Below are 19432 nucleotides of genomic sequence, written 5' to 3'. Positions count from 1 at the left end.
GGCGGTTTTCCCAGCAAGGATCAGTTTTGGACTGAACGCTTCTTCTACGTTTTGGTGAACGAGGCGTCGGTCGGCGAGGATTACGTTCAAAGAACCAAGACCGCTTGAGGATCACTTGGTAGCTGACCCGAAGCTTTGCCTCGGCTCGGAACTGTTTTTCGGTATCCTCTTCCCTTACTGAATTTTTCTTTCTTTTTTGCTTTGTTTTGCAGTTCGGAGCTTTCTTCCCTCGATTCCCGACGACCTCTTTACTGTTCAAGACTCTCTTTCGGCGCGGAAGGTTAATTGGAGGAAGAATTTTACCCTCGAAAGAGTAGAAAAAGCGCGAGCCATCCTTGCCGGAGTCCCCGTCAGCTCTTTGTCCTCCAATTCTTCAAGAGATACCCGAGAGAAGATGGTGATAATCGCTCTCAGAGACTGGAAGAGGCGCGAGGAAGAAGAGGCCGCGAGACGAGCCGCCGAGACGGCTCAAACGCAGACCGAGGCCGTCCCTCAGTCCGATCAGCCGAGCCGGGAAGAAGGCGAAATGGTCCGAGCCGTGGATGCAACCGTTACCGAGGCGGGCGAAGGAGGAGCAGCGCCCGAGCTGGAACCGGGGCGAGATTATCGCCGAGGCGTCCAAAGATGACTCGGCGGCGAGGAGCAAAACTCCTTCAAACTCCGCAATCCTTGCCCTTCCGAAGTCGTCGAGGCCGCCGACTTCGGTTGTACAGAAGCATGACTCGAGCCGTAAGCGTTCGGCAGCTGACAAAGGAAAGGGCGTCGTTGTTCAGAGGGACGAGCCGTCGAAGAAAAAACGCAAATCGACTCCCGGTGATCCCGCCGGACAAAAATTGGTCGTCGATGACCCTGACGCCTCGGCGGTGATGTTCGCGCGTGTCAATAATGCGAATACGCGTCTTCCTCCCCCAGAGAAGTTGAGGAGACCGAGATCGTACGGCGCGATGGCGCAGCGTGGTACCAAGGTATACTCCATTTAATTTCTCTTATTTCCACGAATTATCACTAAGTGTTTAACGCGTGTTGCTCATTGCAGTTTGTAGCGGCCATCAACGAGCTGATGGCCGAATACGAGGCGGACCTGTCTAAGGTCGAACGCCGCTTGGACGAGGCTTGAAATGAGACCGCAGCGACGAAGGGGAAGCTTGACGAGGCGATGTTTAGAGTGTCAAGGCTGGAAGAGGAGAAGATAGTTCTCTGCGCCGACGTTGACAAAGTTTCCGCCTCGGTGATTCGCCTAGAGGAGGCAAGGAGAGCCAAAAACGCCAAGGTGGCGTTGCTAAAAAGGCGCATTGAGGCCAAGGATGCTCTGTTCGAGGCCAAGGTCACGCGCGAAGAAGGAGGCGAGGCGAGAACTACGGCTAAGTTTCAGGAATGCCTCGCCAAGGTGGAGGAGGGTTTGGCCAAGCTCGAGAAGGCCAAAAATGACGAGAACGATCTGGGGCAAATCAAGGGCAACCTTGCGATGATTGCCGTCCTGAAGAAACCAGAAGCCCCAACGCTCGATGATGAGGAGGCGCAACTAAAGAGCTAGGAGAGCGAATATGCCGACGATGACGCGTATGAGCGCATTGCCTCCGAGATTCGAGGCGAGCTGGTTTTCCCGCCCATATCGCCGGACTCGGTCGACACCAGCGGCCAACTTAGGCGTCGTAGATCCGAACGGATCGAACGCGGGTACGCCAGTCCTCTCGAACCTCCTTGCCGAGCGTGAAACGCAGTCCGCGGCCTGATACTCTCTGCTTTCCCCTATTTTGTCTCACATGCTTCTGTATTTAGGATTTTTATCTGCTTTTTTGAACTTGTATCCACCTAACAATTGTTATTTCTTTCGTATTTGGTTATGTTATTTTTTTCCTTAGCCGTTTTCTGATTCAGTTGTCTCTAACGATCCGTGAGAATGTTTACGAAAACTGTCGGCTTAGAAGAAATTGTCAAGGATGAAAATTGTTGTGTCGAGATGATTTTGATTGCTTCCGTAGCCAAAATTTTTGAAATTGATAGAAATACGGGCTAAGGGGTGAGTTGTTTTAAGGATATCGTTTGGATTCTTAATCCCGAGCTGGGAGTTAGTTCTGTGGAGCGTCTTTTTGGTGATGTTGGAAAATTTTTAAATGATAATGTCGAGGCGAATTTTTGCTGGCAATGCCGAGTCGTATTTAACGACGAGGCGTTTTCGCTGTGCATGATGCCGAGCCGTGTAAACGACGAGGCGTTTTCTCTTTGCGTGGTGCCGAGCCGTGTAAACGACGAGGCGTTTTCTCTTTGCGTGGTGCCGAGCCGTGTAAACGACGAGGCGTTTTCTCTTTACGTGGTGCCGAGCCGTGTAAACGACGAGGCGTTTTGTTTTTGTTAGCCAAGGATGATTTGGTAGTCTCATTGAATTTGACTATGGACCGGCGTTTCCGAGAGGATGAGTATGTTTGTCCGGGTTCTAAGAGTTACTTATAATCGATATAGTCTCGACTTATAATCTCATGTGCGATAGTAAACCGTGGCGACCTGATACGTTTTTGGTCTGATATTTGTATAGCGCGCTTAATTTTTATCCGTAGAGGATGTAACTTGCACCCTCGTCCTAGGAAAGGTGGTAAAAGTTCGTTTAGAGAACTTTGTATTTGTTGCCCCGTTGTGGCCAGCAACGAGACGAGGTGTTCGGAGGCTTAGTTTGCCAAACTGAAACTGAGGACCAATGAAGGTCCAAGGTAATCGGGTCATGATATCATGTCGAAGTGGTATGATTACTCGCCGAAGTGATGAGTGAAGAATTGTTAAAATGAGTTGTTGATTTAGAAAGAATGAAAAACTAGCCGAAGCGATAATGAACGAACTAGAAATCTAAGGTAAACGTGAAATAAGTAGGTGATGCAAAACGAACTGAAAATGGGCCGAAGTGGCGATGTTCCTAGGTGAGCAAGCTAAAATTGTAGAGTATGTGTATACGTACCCACTTCCCCCCCCCCCCTTTTTAGGAGGGGGGACAGCTGAACCCGTCTGAGGACGGGCTGCCTACGTACCCTTTGCAGGGATCAAGCCGTCCCGTAGTTCATGCTGGCCGTGCTGTAGCTTTAGTGATAATACTTCTTTAGATGCATTGCGTTCCATGATCTTGGAATCACCTCGTCAGCTAGTGTCGTGAGTTCGTAGACTCCTGGACGAACCACTTTTGTAACCTTGTAAGGACCTTCCCAATTTGCTCCGAGCTTTCCTGCGTTCTTCTCGACAGTGTTTTGGAAGACCTTTCGGAGGACGAGCTCCCCTTCTTTGAATCTTCGACTACGAACGTTTTTGTTGTAGTATCTCGCCGTTGCTTGTTGATAGTTCTGAATTCGAATTAAGGCTTGGTCGCGCTTTTCGTTGATTAGGTCGAGCTCATCTAGCATCATTAAGTGGTTCAAGCCCTCCTGTCCTGGTAGAAGTCTTCGTCGAATACCTGGAAAATCCACCTCGGGGGGAATTACGCACTCTGTTCCATAGAACAAAGCGAATGGAGTTTCCCCGGTGGCTCGGCGCGGAGTTGTCCGATGAGACCAAAGGACTCCTTCGAGTTTGTCTGCCCACCGTCCTTTCTTGGCGTCGAGCCTCTTTTTCAGACCGTCAAGGATCGTCTTGTTGGCTGCTTCGGCTTGCCCATTCCCTTGAGGGTATCTTGGCGTAGATTTGCTTAGGCGGATTTTCCACTTCTCGCAGAAGGCTTCAAAGCATGTCGAGATGAACTGGGATCCGTTGTCGGTGACTATCTCGTAGGGGACCCCGTGTCTGCAGATGATATTTTTCCAGACAAAGTGTTCGACTTGAACACCATTTATGCTTGCGTAGGAATCGGCTTCGACCCACTTGGAGAAGTAATCCGTGAGGACGAGCAGAAAACGCTTCTGCTTCGAGCGATGTAGAGGTCCGACGATGTCCATCGACCATCTCATGAACGGGTGACGAAACTGACGAGAGCAACTCGGTAGGTTGATGAATTGTTGGAGCGTGCCACTGACACTTCTTGCACTTCGCCGTAAATTTCTCGCAGTCCTTGACCATCGTAGGCCAGAAGTAGCCGTGCCGCTTTATCTTGACAGCGAGCGACCTTCCGCTGGAATGGCTCCCGCATGCGCCGCTGTGCACCTCGTGCATGATCTTTCTTGCCTCCGCTCCTTCGACGCATGTCATGAGAGGCCCTGAAAATCTCCATTTAAACACCTCGCCATCGACGAGAATATACCGCGCGGCCTGAGCTTTTAGTTTGCAGGCTTCCAATTTATCGGTTGGCACCTCTCCATCGGCGATATACACTCGGATAGCTCCGAGCCATTCTTTGTCGCAGCCGTACTCCAGCTCGGCCGGTGAGGCGTCTTCATCCATAGGAATGGCTTCGTCGTGTTCTGGTTCTTGTTCAGGAGGATTTATCAGCCGAACTCCTTCCACCTCTTTGATGCTGGGACGTTTGATGAATTCGACTGGGATCGTCCGTCGGAGGTCTGGATCCGAGGTTGAAGCGAGTGCTGCCAAGGCGTCGGCCGAGGTGTTTTCTCCTCGGGGGATGCGCGTGAGTTCGAACTCGTCGAACTTTTGCACCAACTCTCGGACCACCTTGAGGTAAGCTCCCATTCGTCCGTCCTTCGCCTCATATTCTCCTTTGAACTGGCATGCTACGAGCTGTAAATCACAAAAAGTCCTTATCTTTCAAACCCCGATTCTCTGCGCTAGTCGTATGCCGGCGATCAGTGCTTCGTATTCTGCTTCGTTGTTCGAGGCGTGGAAGTTCAAGCGAAACGACTGCTTCAATATTTCTCTGGTGGGAGAGGTGAGACGGATTCCTATTCCCGAGCCGTGTTTAGACGATGAGCCGTCAACGTGCAGCGTCCATACTTCGTCTAGGGTCGGCTTGTTTGTCGCTTCGGCTGGAAGTTCAATGAGAAAATCTGTGAGCACCTGTAACTTTGCAGACGACCTGTTCCAATACTCGATGTCGTATTCGCTTAGCTCTATGGCCCACTTGGCGATCCGACCGGATTGGCTAGGGCTGTGTAGGATAGAGCGCAGCGGAAGTGTAGCGAGCACAACGATCGAATGTGATTGAAAATACGGGCGCAGTTTGCGAGCCGAGACTACGACGCCTAAGGCGACCTTTTTGATCTGGGGGTAGCGGATCTCGGCGTCGGTCAGCGTCTGGCTGATGTAGAAAATGGGTTTTTGCTCGGAACGTTCTTCTCTGATAAGCACTCCGCTTACAGCTGTAGCAGACACCGCGATGTAGAGGAAGAACGGCTCACCTTCGATTGGTTTTGCTAAGATCGGTAGGCTCGCCAGATAATTCTTCAAGTCCTGGAAAGCTGCTTCGCATCGCTCGTCCCACTCAAATTTCTTGTTTCCTTGGAGGGTGTCGTAGAAAGGCAGGCACTTGTCTGTGGAACGGGAAATAAATCTGTTTAGTGCTGCGACTCTTCCTGTGAGCTTTTGCACTTCGCGCTTCGTCCTTGGAGAGGGCATCTCAATTAACGCCTTGATCTGCTTGGGGTTTGCTTCTCTGCCTCGGTGAGTTACCAGATAGCCGAGGAATTCTCTCGAGGTGACAGCGAATCTGCACTTTGCCGAGTTTAATTTCATGTTGTGCTTGTTCAATTGCTCGAAGCATTCCCGTAGATGCGCGACGTGGTCTTCCTCCTTGAGTGATTTGACTAACATGTCGTCGATGTATACTTCCATGGTTTTTCCGAGCTGAGCCGCGAACATTTTGTTGACGAGCCGTTGATACGTTGCTCCTGCGTTCTTGAGCCCGAACGGCATGGCTTTATAACAGTATATCCCACGATCAGTTATGAATGCCGTTTTTTCCCGATCATCAGGATGCATCAGGATCTGATTGCAGCCGGAGAACGCGTCCATAAATGTTAACAGTCTATTCCCTGCAGTGGCTTCGACGAGCCGGTCGATGTGTGGCAAGGGAAAGCTGTCTTTTGGGCACGCCTTGTTGAGGTCGGTGAAATCCACACATACTCGCCACTTGCCGTTCTTTTTCTTCACGACCACCGGATTTGCGAGCCAGTCCGGATATTTGGGCTCGGCGATTGATCCTACTTTGAGTAACCTCTCGACTTCGTCGTTAACTGCTTTAGCTCGTTCGGGGCCGAGCTTCCTTCTTTTCTGCTTGACTGGTTTAAAGGTCGGGTCCACATTCAGCTCGTGCAAGGTCACGTCTATGCTTATGCCTTGCATATCTTCCGCTGTCCAGGAAAAAGTGTTGATGTTTTCCTTGAGGAGGGAAAGGAGTTCGCTTCTCAGAGGCTCTTTTAGTTTTGTTCCATTTTTGATGCATCGCTCTGGACACGCCTCGTCTATGCACACCGAGTCCACCGCGTCACATACCGGCTCGGTGAGTGTTTCGCGGCTCTCCGCGATCTGTAATTGCTATAAGAGTTTCGAGAGCTTGTTCGCGGGCTCTCGGTCTGTCTTCATCTTTTTGCGGTCTATGTCTGCTCGTGCGTCGGTGACGGGGTTCCTCAGCTTGTGCTCGGCTAGGCAGCACATTCTTGACTCCTTTTGATTCCTCCATATCGTTTTGACACCCGATGGAGTTGGGAATTTGAGACAGAGATGATAGGTGGAGGGTATCGCCCTCATCTCGTTGATCCATGGAGTTCCCATGATCACTTTGTAGATTGATGGGTGATCAGTGACGCAGAATTCGACAATCTTAGTGACTCCGCCAGCTACCACAGGAAGCCTGATCGTTCCCATAGTCATCGTTGTTTCTCCTGAAAATCCGGTTAGAGGTTTGGGGATTGCTTCCACCTCGGAGAGGTCGATTCCCATTCTTCTGAGTGTTTCCCTGAAGATGACGTTCACTGAGCTTCCAGTATCGATGAGCACCCTTGCTACGTCATGATCCCTGATCGTTAACTCAATCACCAACGGATCGTTGTGAGGTCGATCGATTCCTGCCGTTTCCTCTTCGGTGAAGGAGATCACTGTGTTTGGGATGTCGATTGGTTCTGTCCAATTCTCCTTTGCTTCGGCTCGGCGCTGATAGGCTTTGATGGAGGACACGGTATCTTGGTAGTATTGAGATCCACCCATGATCATATTGATCATTTGCCTCGGCTCGGGTCGCTCTTCGGGTTCGCCTCTCCTGTCGCGCTTGGAGTTATCGCCTCTGATAACACCGTATTTTGACCACTTTTATGGATCGTTTTGAAATACTTTTTCTATGTTTTTAATTGCTTTTAAGTACTTTTATTACGTTTTTCTAGTATTTGTAGTTCCAAGACTCTTTTCAGGTAACTTAGGGAAAAGCTTAACAAAATGGATAGAAAACCAGATTTCAGCTCAGAGTCAAACCGTCAGAAGTTCCCCCTGATTGAAGGCCTTCTCACCGTCTGATCCAGCTCAAATTTGGAGACCTTAAAGATGGAAGTATCAGCTTTCCAGTGCACTTTACAGCTTGGCAATCCAACGGTTCAATCAAAAGATACGCGAAGAGCAAGATGTCCCGTAAACCAGCTGGCCAGCACTTCCACCCGCGGCCAACGAGCATTTTCCCGCGGTCAGGAGCATCCCGACCGCGGCAAACCACTCATCCACCGCGGTCACACTTGTCCCGACCGCGGCCTTCAACTTCCGAGCCCAAAAAGCCCATTTCTGAAGCCCACATTTGGAGAAACCCTAAGTGATGTCTAGAGAGGTCTTGAGCACTATAAATACATGTCTTAGGAGCCCTAGAAATCGTGTAACCTATCACCACCGAAATATTTACTTCATATTCTTATTGTTTTTGCTTTAGCTTTTAGGGAGAGAGATTTGTTCTCTTGAACCCTTGGTCTTTCTTTTTCAATTTCGGTTTCTATTCTACTTCTTAATATTATGTCTTTGATTTCGTTCATTATGTCTGAGTAGTTTTATTGTTGGGATTAAGGGATTTTCGATGGGGATTTATATGTTCGGTGAGGATTCCATTGGCTTTTGAGCTGAATCTTAGAACTTTTTCTTCTGAATTCGTTTTTACTGCATGAGAGTAGCGTCATGAACTACAATCTGATCCAGATGCTTGGTGACACGAAAGTGTTCATCAGGTATCAGATCTAGTTTGGGAGAGCAAAACAAACATAGGAGTGGAAACCTACCTATGGGCGATTTGTGAATTAGGACGAGTCTTAAACATAATGCATCTCTTCTCTTCTAGGGCCAGAGTGGAAACCTACTGGTCAGGGTTGAGAGAGATAGTTGTCTATGATCACGACAGTGGCGTATTCATACGTCCGTGACTCCAGTTCGAAAAGTTTAAGCTAAGATCTTATCAATTTACTCTCTAGCAATGTTTTGAATCGTTCGTACCCCTGAGAAAACTTCCCTGAACCCCAACGCTTTCTTCTCCATTGATTTACACCGATTTTCTTTCAAGCTTTAGTTCGATATTGTCTTTCCTTTTTAGTTCATTTTCATTTAAGCATTAGAATATCCGTTTTTATCATTTTTAGTCATTTTCGTTAAGTTTAGTTATTACGCCATTTAATTTCCGTATTCTCTTTTAAGATTTCGTTTGTAGATTTTAAACACACTACCAAACCCCCACTAAACCGTTTTTCTTCTAGACTTCCTTACTTTAACTTATTTCAAAGGCTTTTTGCAGGAAAAGATCCTCCTTCCCTGTGGATTCGATCCCTAAGTACTACAATCGATCAGCTGTGCACTTGCGGCTATTGATTTCAATTAGGGTAAAACTTGACAACCCTCGACACCACACATCAAGACACACCACAACACATCAGCCTCGTCGGGGAGGATTCGCGGGTTCCGCCACGCCTCTCGGCTCGGCTCTCTCTTGTTGTTCGTTAGGGACGAGGTCTTTGAGGTTGACCGCGTTTTGGAGCTCTCCCGCTGCCATCTTAGCCGCGAGCTTTGCTCCTAAAGTTTGGCATTGAGCCGTTGAGTGCCCGTAGGTCTGGTGATACTCGCAGAAAGCCTTCTCGTCGTAGTTAGCGGACTTTCTCACCCAAGTGTTGTTGCGCAGCTCTCCTCTTCCGCGTCCGGTGCCTACCTGGTAGTTATGGGCACCTCTGCTTCTAGGTTCGTCCGAGCTCTGCGTTGTTGTTTTGTTCGATGGGTTGCCCTTCTTCGCGGGGCGCGGCAAAATTGAGCTTTGGATTGCTGCTTTCGTTGCCTCGTACTGCTCGTCCAAGTTTTTCATCTCCTCCTCGTTTACGACGAAGTCTGATGACCGGTGCAAAGCGTCTTGAATTGTTTGCGGCGTGTTGAGAGCCATCTCCCGTCGGAACTCGGATTTGTACCACAAAGATTGTTTCAGAGCCTCGAGCGCAGCCTTGTCGCTTATCCCTTCTATTTTGGATACGACTGCCTTGAATCTTGCCATGTAATCCCGAAGCGTTTCGTTTGGTCCTTGGGATAGTGTCCACAGGATGGCATCGGATGGTCCTCTGTCCATAAACATCGAGTATTATTTAAGGAATAAGGCGGAGAGCTGTTGAAAACTGCCGATTGAATTGCGCTCCTGTCTTGAAAACCACTCGAGCGCGGCGCCCTTAAGATGCTCCACGAAGAGCAGGCAGTATCCGGCATCTACTTCCCGTTCGGTCAGTTTAGCAGCATTCTTTGTGAAGGCCCGTCCTATTGCTATCCGAAACGCTGTGATGTGTGCTTTCGGGTCGGTTATTCCTTCGTAGAACGGGATTCTCACTTTCCCGGGCTCGGGAATCCTTGCCTCCGTGATCCTTGCCGTGAATGGAGTTCTCAGAGTTTCTTCAAGCATTCGGTCGATTTCGGGCGTGGCGCTCGTTGCGTTGTGCACTTGGGACTTCATGGCGCGTATTTCAGCTACTGTCCGAGCCATCGAGGCTCGCGGCTCTTTGAGTTCGAGAGTTTGTGCGTGAGTCATTCCCTTTGATTGGGGGGGTCGCTCTCGCTCCTCTCTCCTCGGCTCGTCTTCGCGCTCTGCCTGCTCGATCCACTGGGGGGTTTTCTTCCTCCTCGGATGGGTTGTCGCCGCGAATCGGATCGGAGACTTCGTCTGTTCGAACGCTGTTTAGTGCCGAGGCAAGCTCTTCTTGACTTATTTGCCGAGCCGGGCCGGTTTGTTGCGGATTCGTGGTTCCGTCGTTCTGCTAGGCGTCCACGTCGATCGCATCGTTCTCTTCTTCGCCGGCTCGTCGCCTTGAGTTCCGGCGGAGAGGGGGCGGCTCGGTCATGTTGACTCGGGTCGCCGCGGGAGTCTGTTCGTCGAGGGGACGAAACATTGGAAGAGCCGATGGGTTTTTTGCGCCGCTCCCTGAGGCTTCTGCAGGTGTTGAGAAATCGAAGCGTCTCCGGATTCCATCCATCGGGTCGGGAATTCCTGCTCTCCAAGTTGGGTGTAGTCGCTCAGCCGCCATCGCGTCGAGCCTCTCCGTAATCGCCTCGTTTCTTTTATCCTGTTCGTCGATTTTCTTCATCAACGCAGCCAATATGTTTCGCATCTCCTCTTGGGTTTCAGTCGTTGCCGTCGTTGTGCCCGATGCCGGAGCGTCCTTCTCCGCGCCGTTACCATTGTTGTTGTTACCATCGTCGATGTTGCTTGCCATGTTCTTCGGATCTTAAAGTCTTGTCGATTTAGAGTAAGAAAGTTTCGATTCCCCACAGATGGCGCCAAATTGTGTGAGCCAAAACTCGCACAACCAGATATTTGTTTAAGGAAAACTAAGGGATCTGAAACTTCTAGGCTTTATCGTCAAGAACAGTAAGAGCAAAAGAAAGTTTTTCTTGCTGTAAAAGTGTTTAGCTCTTATTGCTTAGGGTTGCAAAAGTTACAGAATGAATTGTATACATCGTCTATTTATACTAATTCTCTGAACCGCCTCGCCGAGAATCTCGGGAGAGATTTTCGGAATATTTCCTTATCGCCTCGTGCGGCTCACCGCCTTTGTATTTCTCCTAGGGTTTGTATAGGCTTTGTCTCTCAAGGCCTTGGTTCGGCCCATCTGAACTTCTCCACGGCTCGGCCCACTTGCCATTTGAGTCAAAACGTGATTTGGTCCATCTTGCCGAGGCGCGGCTCGGCCCAAGCATGTTGAAGCGCGGCTCGGCCTATTTCTCATGATACGGCTCGGCCCATCTATCTTTCTTCACGGCTCTCCCCATTGGTCTATCTTCACGGCTCTCCCACTTGGTGACCACGGCTCTCCCACTTGTCTTGGTGACCACGGCTCTCCCACTTATCCTGGTGAGCACGGCTCGGCCCCTGTTTGGTGGACGGCTCGGCTACTTTGTCTTTCTTCTATACTTAGTCATTTTGAGATGGTTTTATCTGCTTGGAGTGAAAACCGACCCCAACATTAACTTTCTCTCTCTCATGCAAGAAATAAAATCATGCATTAGACATTGAATTCGTCTGCTCACATCTTCTCTATAGGTAGCTCTCGACTCCTATAGCGACTATGTTCTTATGAAGCTAGGTATTGATATATTCATAAATTGCATCATTTAATGTACATATTCTAGTCCAAATTATGTCTCATTTGCATACATTTTAGGTTTTTAGGCATTGTTTTAGGACTTAGGTGATTGCATTAGGTCCAAGAGAGTTTTGCATGGTTTGGAGTGTTAAACAGGTGCTTTTGGAGCTTATTTGGAGTGGAGGATGTGATTCAGATGAAGAAATGGAATTGAAATGATCAAAAATGGTGAAAAGGAGCAATTTTGGGTTTCTAGGGAAAATGATGTACTGATGGCCGAAGATTCTCGGCCAAAATCCTTCCCGCGGGTAGCTTTCTCGGCCAAAAACACGTACCGCGGTCAAGTCTCTCGGCCAAAAATCCCGGGTGCAGATACATTTCCGAAATCGCGTCACCGGAAGCTCTTGCCGGCCGATTCAGCTTACAGGGTCTTCAGCAAAGTTGGAGATAATTGAGTCAAGAACCCAGAACAGGTTAAAATCAGGGCATTTGGAGCACTGAGCTGAAAGATACGGTCACCGGAAGACAGACCTCTCTCGCATCCATCCCGGAGCAATCCGATACTCCTGAATGATCGCCTGTCCGAGAACCTTTCGGTCCGATTCAGTTGTCGGGGGCTTCATCAAAGTTGGAGTAGATTAGATCACGGTTCCAGAACAAGTGGAATCATGGAATTCGGACGCGTGAGCAGAAAGTTAAGCTCGTCGGAAGAAACTCCTGTCTCGCTGTTGTTTTGGACCAAGCCGATGAACTCCGAAGAATGCGAAGTACGGTGCACTTTCAGACCGATTTGGTTTCCGGGGCCTTCATGAGAATCATAGATATTTGAGTCTTATTTCCAGAACGTCCAAGATAATTCAATTCGGATCTATGATCAGGAAGATACGGTCTCCGGAATGGACACATGTCTAGACGCCTCTCTCTGATCGTGTAAATGCATTTCGAAGATGAGCCCTCCAGGAAGCCTTCCACTTCCCAAGCACCGAAGCTTCCTTCACTAAAGTTGTAGATATATGATTCCTCTCGCCGCTGCAACCGGAATTACTCAATTCGGACAAGTATCTTATGCGTTACACTCTCCGGAATGCAAAGTCGTCCAGACAGCCCTGAATGATGCGAGCTAAGTGAAACATGACACGGTTTGAATGCCACGGTCTGAGACTTGACCGTGGAAACTTTTACACACCTTCGGCGATTGACACGATCTTCATGTCATGGTCTACACTTGACCGTGGCAAACAAACACTTGGCTGGGAGGAACTTTACAAGCATTCGGGTTTTGACACGGTTTGAATGCCACGGTCTAGGACTTGACCATGGCAACTTTTACACACCTTCGGCTTTTGACACGACCACTTGCAACGGGGCTTGACCAAGAGCTACTAGACCGTGGCAATCCAAGAAGTTCATCACCCAAACCCAGAAAAGAAGAGACACGGCCACTAGACATGGTGTATATCAAGCCATGGCAACCTTGATCATGAAGAATCTGTCCAAGAACTTTGACACTATCAGTTTGCCACGGTCTTTCCAAGCATCATCTGACCGTGGCAAACCACACCACTATCCATCAAAGCCGGGTCAGGACCCAGTTTGTCCTGGGCTGACCCGGTCCGCAAGGGACACTATATATGCTTTTTAGGGTTTTTTCCAAGACTTAAGCTTTGTTTTTCTCTTGTTTCTCTTTCTTTTTTAGTGTAAAAACGAGTTTGATTAAGAGATATCTAAGGGATTTGATCATTCCAAAGCTGTTTCTTATCATCTCATTTCTGCTTCTAATCATGATTAACATCATCTCTTGCAAAAGATTAGATGTGTTCTTCATGATTAGTGAGTAGTCATCTTTTAAACTTCTAGGTGTGTAGATTAGGGTGCTTAGATGTTTGATTTGTGATGTTTAGGGTCTAGATTCTCATTTCATTTCCTTAGTTAGCTGCTCTTAATGCTAGATCTCTCATTATAAGCTTGATCTAGAACTTAGGCATTTCTCCACCCACAAGGTGTTTGATGAAATGCCTGAATGAGCTAACTTAAGGGTTTATGCCTTTTTTATCATGGGAATGATTTGTTAAATGCATGAATGACATATTAGAACTGTTTCTTAATGCTCATTGATTCATATTTCACAAATGATGATTTGGTTTGAAAGTGGATTAGTGTAGAGATTAATGCCTTCATGAGAGTATTAGTCTAGATTAGAGTTCTCAGTTGAAATGTTTGAGATCATGTGATTGCTTGTTATGTCTTTCTGTATAAGATTCAGTCTTCTTGGTTGAGAGATTGTTTGGTCACTTATTAGGCTTGATGCATTATGCTTGCTGATTGCTTGATTATATCTAATGGTTGTTAGACTTGATTAAGTGATTTTCAAAGGGATTATTGTCATGGGAATGAATTAATCTGATTAAGACGCCTAGACTAAAGAGTAGCAAGTGTTGCATTATGTTCTTAGCATCATGATTCAATATCTAAAGCACCCTAATCAATGATCACATCTAGAGGTTTAGCTTTTATCATTTGCTTAATCACCATCATCTTGTTTTGTTTGCTTGCTTAGTTCATTAATCATAGCTTGTTTGTTTCTTGTTTTATGCTTTCTTGTTACTTTTTTCACACCAAAACTCATCTTTGATCACTTGACTTAAGAACTTATCACATAAACTAGTGCCTAACTACCACACATATGGATTGACACCCCTTATACTACTTTGACAAGGGGATTGATAACCCTTCTTAAGGCCTTAAAAACTTAAGTTATCAATTGGCGCCGTTGCCATATTGTGTGGGGATTGTTACCATTAGTTTCTGATATAGTTTTTGAGATCAAGTTTATTTTGTTTTACTGATCACCTTTCAAGTTCTGTCTTTGTTCTCAGGTTGATGATCACAAGAAGCCAAGCAAGAAGACAAAGAGAAATAGCTGTTCACTTGGAGAGGTTAGGAATGAATCAGCAAGTTGGGAATGAGCATCAGGCTCAAGAAGCTGATCAAGGTCAAAGAGCTGGTAATGGGATTGGAATTCAGGCTCAACAGGCTCAGGTCCATCATGGACACGCTCAGGGTAACCAGAACCAAGACCGACCTCAGGTTAATCCACCACAGCCCCACCCAAACCCACCCATACGTCATCAGCCCCAACCAGTCTTTGTTGGTGAGAATGACCGAGCTTATGCACACCAGTATGGAGCAGGAATCAGGCCACCTCCTGTCCAAAACAACAACTTTGAGGTGAAGGCCTCTTTGATCAATATGGTTCAGAATCAGAAGTTCCATGGCTTACCTATGGAGGATCCCTTGGAGCATCTGGATCAGTTTGACAGAGTTTGTGATCTCACTAAGATCCATGGGGTATCTGAAGACAGTTTCAAACTGAGATTGTTCCCATTTAGCCTTGGAGATAAGGCACATCAGTGGGAAAAGAACCTCCCAAGAGGATCCATCCACACATGGGAGCAATGTAAGATTTCCTTTCTATCCAAGTTCTTCTCAAGCTCAAGGACTGCAAAGCTAAGGAACCAGATTTCCAGCTTCACTCAACATTCTAATGAGACCTTTGGAAAAGCTTTGGACAGGTTTAGAAGCTACACAAATAAGTGTCCACATCATGGCTTTTCAGAAGCCTCTCTCCTTAGCACTTTGTATAGAGGAGCTGTTCCTAAGATCAGGATTCAGTTGGACACAGCATCAAATGGAAATTTCTTGGCAAAAGAAATCAATGCAGCTATTGAACTTGTTGAGAACTTAGCCATGAGCCAAGACACTTATGGGGAAGATTATGATAGAAGCTATAGAGGAGAAGATTCTGGTAGACACCAAGAGCTGGAAGAGAAGATCAAAGTGCTGAATATCAAGCTTGAAAAAGCCCTAGCTGCCACTCAAAAGCCTATAAACTATGTGAGTGAGGAAAAGAGATGCTTCACAAATACAAACGAAGAGAGTCTCACTCAAGAGGAGTTGCACTTCATTGGGAATCAAAACAAGTTCAATGGTTACAACAACTTCAATAAACACCAGAACTTTTCCTATAGGAGCAACAATGTGGCCAACCCCCAAGACCAAATATACCCCCCTCAAAGCTTTGTTCAACAGAATCAGTACCAAGGTAACTCCCAAGGTCAATAGGGTTTTCAGCAACCAGCGGTTCAGAATCAAGGGAATAGCTTCAATAACCAACTCAGCTTCCAGCAACAAAGGCCACCACCTCCTGGTTTTGGCCCACCACCTGTTCAACAAAGTCCTGATTTCAATGTTGTTCTCCAACAGCTCTTACTAGGACAACAAAAGATGGTATCTGACCTGGAGACACTGGGTGCTGAACTAAAGTCTATTAAAAAGAACAAGGGCATCTGCACTTCTGAACCACAAGTCTCTCTTCCTGGTAAAGCTCTTCAAAACTCAAAAGATTATTGCAATGCCATCTACTCCAATGATAACCATTCAGCTGCTGTGCAAGAGATTGAAGACCTCCTTTATGGTCAAGTTTGTAATGAGAATGCACACACTCATGTGGATGAGAATACCATTATAGAGGATTTCATGGGCTTCATACATGAACTCAATGAGGACATTGAGAATGAAAGTGTGGGGGCAGCCGGTTCAGTTTTTTTTGTACAGAAAGGGAATGATCCAGAGTCTCTTGAAACAAAGGAGCTGCCAACTGATCAAGCAATGCCAACAGATAGTGCCTCCACCTCTGAATCAACTCAGATGAAGCCCACCTCCCTCCCAAAGCTAGGCAACCCAGGGAAGTTCACCATCTCTTGCACTCTTGGCAACTTTAGAGTTGAGAATGCTTTGTGTGATTCAGGCTCAAGTGTGAGTATAATGTCTAAAGATATGCTGGAGAAGCTAAAGGTCAAGTCTATAACGTCCTACCCTTCTTCTATCACCTTTGGTGATTCCTACTCCAAGAAACCATATGGATTTTTAGAAGACTATCCACTTCAAGTTGGTGAATGTGTAACCCCCACTGATTTTGTCATCATGAAGATGAAGAAGACCAAAGAGCTCCCCCTATTGCTTGGAACTGCATTTCTCAACACCACTGGTGCAATGATTGACTTTGATACTCAAAGAGTGGTGCTTACAAAGGTGGATAAGGATGCCTTTTACCCTGTTCAACCACCTTTAGCTGAATTTTGTGGATCAGTTGTCCAAGAGATAGAACCGCCTAAGGTACTTGAGATGAAATATGTGGGAAGTGCTGGGATTTTAGGTGGATCCCAATCTCTTTCAGCTGTGGAAAATGAGAAAGAACCCCACATCAACTCTGGTTAGAAGTATGAGAATGGAGGGCCATTGATCAGAGAAAAAGATATCTTGCTCTCATGGTCTCCTACACTTAGTGATCTAAGGATGATTAACACCAAAAGTGATGGCTCAGCATCAGAAGACAAGAGTATTAAACCTGATATTTCTTCCCAAGACTTTGATCTCACTCCTTGGGTTGATGATGATGGACTCTGAAGTATAAGCTGGATTGCAATGGGAAACCAGGTCTGTTTGCTGAAGTGAGGGCATGTCTCACAAAGGCCATCTTTGATAAAGACCCAGATGGTATTCAAGAGCTGGTGGACAAAGGTCTCAAGATGGGATCTCAAGGACAAGGGTTTAATGGTTCCCAAAGGCAGCAAACCAACTCAGCTTTCTTGCTCAGGACCATTGAAGTGCTGAAAAGCATCAGTGCTCAACCTCACCCCAGCTAAAAACAGGTTTTTCAAAGTCAAACTTAGTGACTTTGAACAAAGTGCTCTTGGGAGACACCCCAAGCTTATCCTTGTATATAATCTTCTTAATATTTTCTCTTCTTTTTCTTGTTTTAGGATAATTTGATGGGTTTTGTGAAGTGTTTTCAGGTCTAAGGTGACTAAGGAATGCTGTGGTCCAAGGACAAATTGAAAAGGAGTCTGTGAACAAGCTGAGGAAGGACTTAAGGAATGAAAACTGGTGAGCCGCCTGGTGTGCTACTTGGGTGTGCGAGTTGGTCCAAGACAAGTCCATGCCGCACAAGGGAGTTCAGGCCAAGCCAAACCCATCTCCAGTGATGTCTGGCCTCATCTGGTGCAGATACTCACTCCCTTTTTGCATAAGAACCACACCAGGTTTCACTCCAAACACTTGTAAATGAGCATTTAGCATTTTTCTTTATCTTTTGCATTTCATGTTTGATTTCTCCTCTTTCTCATGCTTTTATAACACAAGGGACTGTGTTATTTAAGTGTGGGGGAGAGGTTTTGTGTTTACTAATCATGTTTATTCTGCTCTTATTTTCCTTTTCACTTTGAGTCTCATTTTGCATTCATCTAAGTGCATATAAAAAACCAAAAAAATGGAAAAATCTGAAAAAAATTCACAAAAAAATGTTCATTCTAGTTGCATTTCACATTTTTAAGATTGAGTCTAGTTGCATCATATAGGTTTCATTGTGCATGGGAGTAATGATAGGTTCTTTCCTTGAGAGTACATCACTTTGAGAATTTGGATTAAATATGCTTGTGAAATGACTTCTGTGCTTGCAGGGCTTGAAATGGTTTGAATCTGAGAAGCAAGTTTGAATTGAACTCAACTCTAATAAGTGAAAACCTTGGACTTGACTTGAAATTATCTTGTGATGCATTGTTTGAATAAGCTTGTGGATACCTATATACATATTTGAGCTAGAATCCTGTTTTTACCACCCTCTTCCTTAGCTCAAATAGCTGAGTCCACATCTGGATCAGTTTTCCTCACCTTGAACCCATCCTTCCTTCAAGCCAAATGTTTGTGTGTGATTGAAAGACCACCTTGGATCAAACTTAGCAGAAAGTGTTAGGTTTAGAGCGACAAGGGCAAGTCTCATTGAGTGTTAAGTTCCATCATGAAGGAGCTGAGAGATTTGGCAAGAACTAAGTGTGGGGGGATACTTGTTGGTGAGTGGAAAAAGGAGAGATGAGTGGAAAAAGGAGAGTGGTGAGAACTAGGGGATAGAAAAAAAAAGAAAAGAAATCAGTCTTGGAGTTTTGAGTCAAAGAAAGGGAGCTCTAGTGTTTTGAAAAAGAAAGAGTCTAGCCTCTAAGTGAAAGGAAAAGAAAAGAAGCCAAAGAGCTCAAATGTTTTAAAAAGAAAGAAAAAGAGGCTAGAAGTTACAAAAGAAAGTGAAAAAGAGCTATGTAAAGTTTGAACTCCAAGACTTGAGTGTGAAAATGAAAAGTGAGTTCCCTAGTGAGAGGAAAATGAGTGTGGAAAGTGAGGTTCTTGAGAGGTTGAGCAAGTGAGAAAGCTTTGAGTAGAGTGTGGGGTGGGATGAGTCCTTGCCCTTGTATGCATAGGTTGTTTTTTACCTTTAGCATTCTGCCAAAGTTTGATCATTCATAGAGAGATCCCCTTGCTGCATTGAACCCACTTAGGTGCTGATGAGACCATTTTAGTCTCATTACCTCACCCTAGCCAAACTTTGCTTGTTTGAACACTGCATCATTTGATCCACTTGGTAAAGAGCTTAATGAATGTCAAAGAGTTGAGGAATAAGAGAACTTGTGGAGATTACTGTTGAGTTGATACATCAGAGTATGGTCTTGCATTGCATATTGAGCATGAACTTGAATTCTCTTAGTGGTCACTTTTCTCTTTCAAAGGAAAAATGAGCTCCCAATGCATTCAACCTTTTCCTCTCATTTGTTCCTTTTTTGCTTGAGGACAACCAAAGGATAAGTGTGGGGGAGTTGATATATTCATAAATTGCATCATTTAATGTACATATTCTAGTCCAAATTATGTCTCATTTGCATACATTTTAGGTCTTTAGGCATTGTTTTAGGACTTAGGTGATTGCATTAGGTCCAAGAGAGTTTTGCATGGTTTGGAGTGTTAAACAGGTGCTTTTGGAGCTTATTTGGAGTGGAGGATGTGATTCAGATGAAGAAATGGAGTTGAAATGATCAAAAATGGTGAAAAGGAGCAATTTTGGGTTTCTAGGCAAAATGATGTACTGATGGCCGAAGATTCTCGGCCAAAATCCTTCC

General features: G+C 46.1%; 1 non-coding gene across 1 annotated transcript; it reads right to left on the bottom strand.

Annotated features, from left to right (window-relative positions):
• Positions 1-14936: 14936 nt before the first annotated feature.
• LOC112087702 lies at positions 14937-15043 on the bottom strand. Its single transcript, XR_002900246.1, has one exon. It is a non-coding gene; the product is annotated as a small nucleolar RNA R71 (small nucleolar RNA).
• Between the last annotated feature and the right edge of the window lie 4389 nt (positions 15044-19432).

The sequence above is a fragment of the Eutrema salsugineum genome, unplaced genomic scaffold, assembly GCF_000478725.1.
Source record: "Eutrema salsugineum unplaced genomic scaffold, Eutsalg1_0 scaffold_17, whole genome shotgun sequence".
NCBI lineage: Eukaryota > Viridiplantae > Streptophyta > Magnoliopsida > Brassicales > Brassicaceae > Eutrema > Eutrema salsugineum.
Note: the sequence above shows the minus strand (reverse complement) of the source record. Positions and strands in the feature narration are given on the sequence as shown.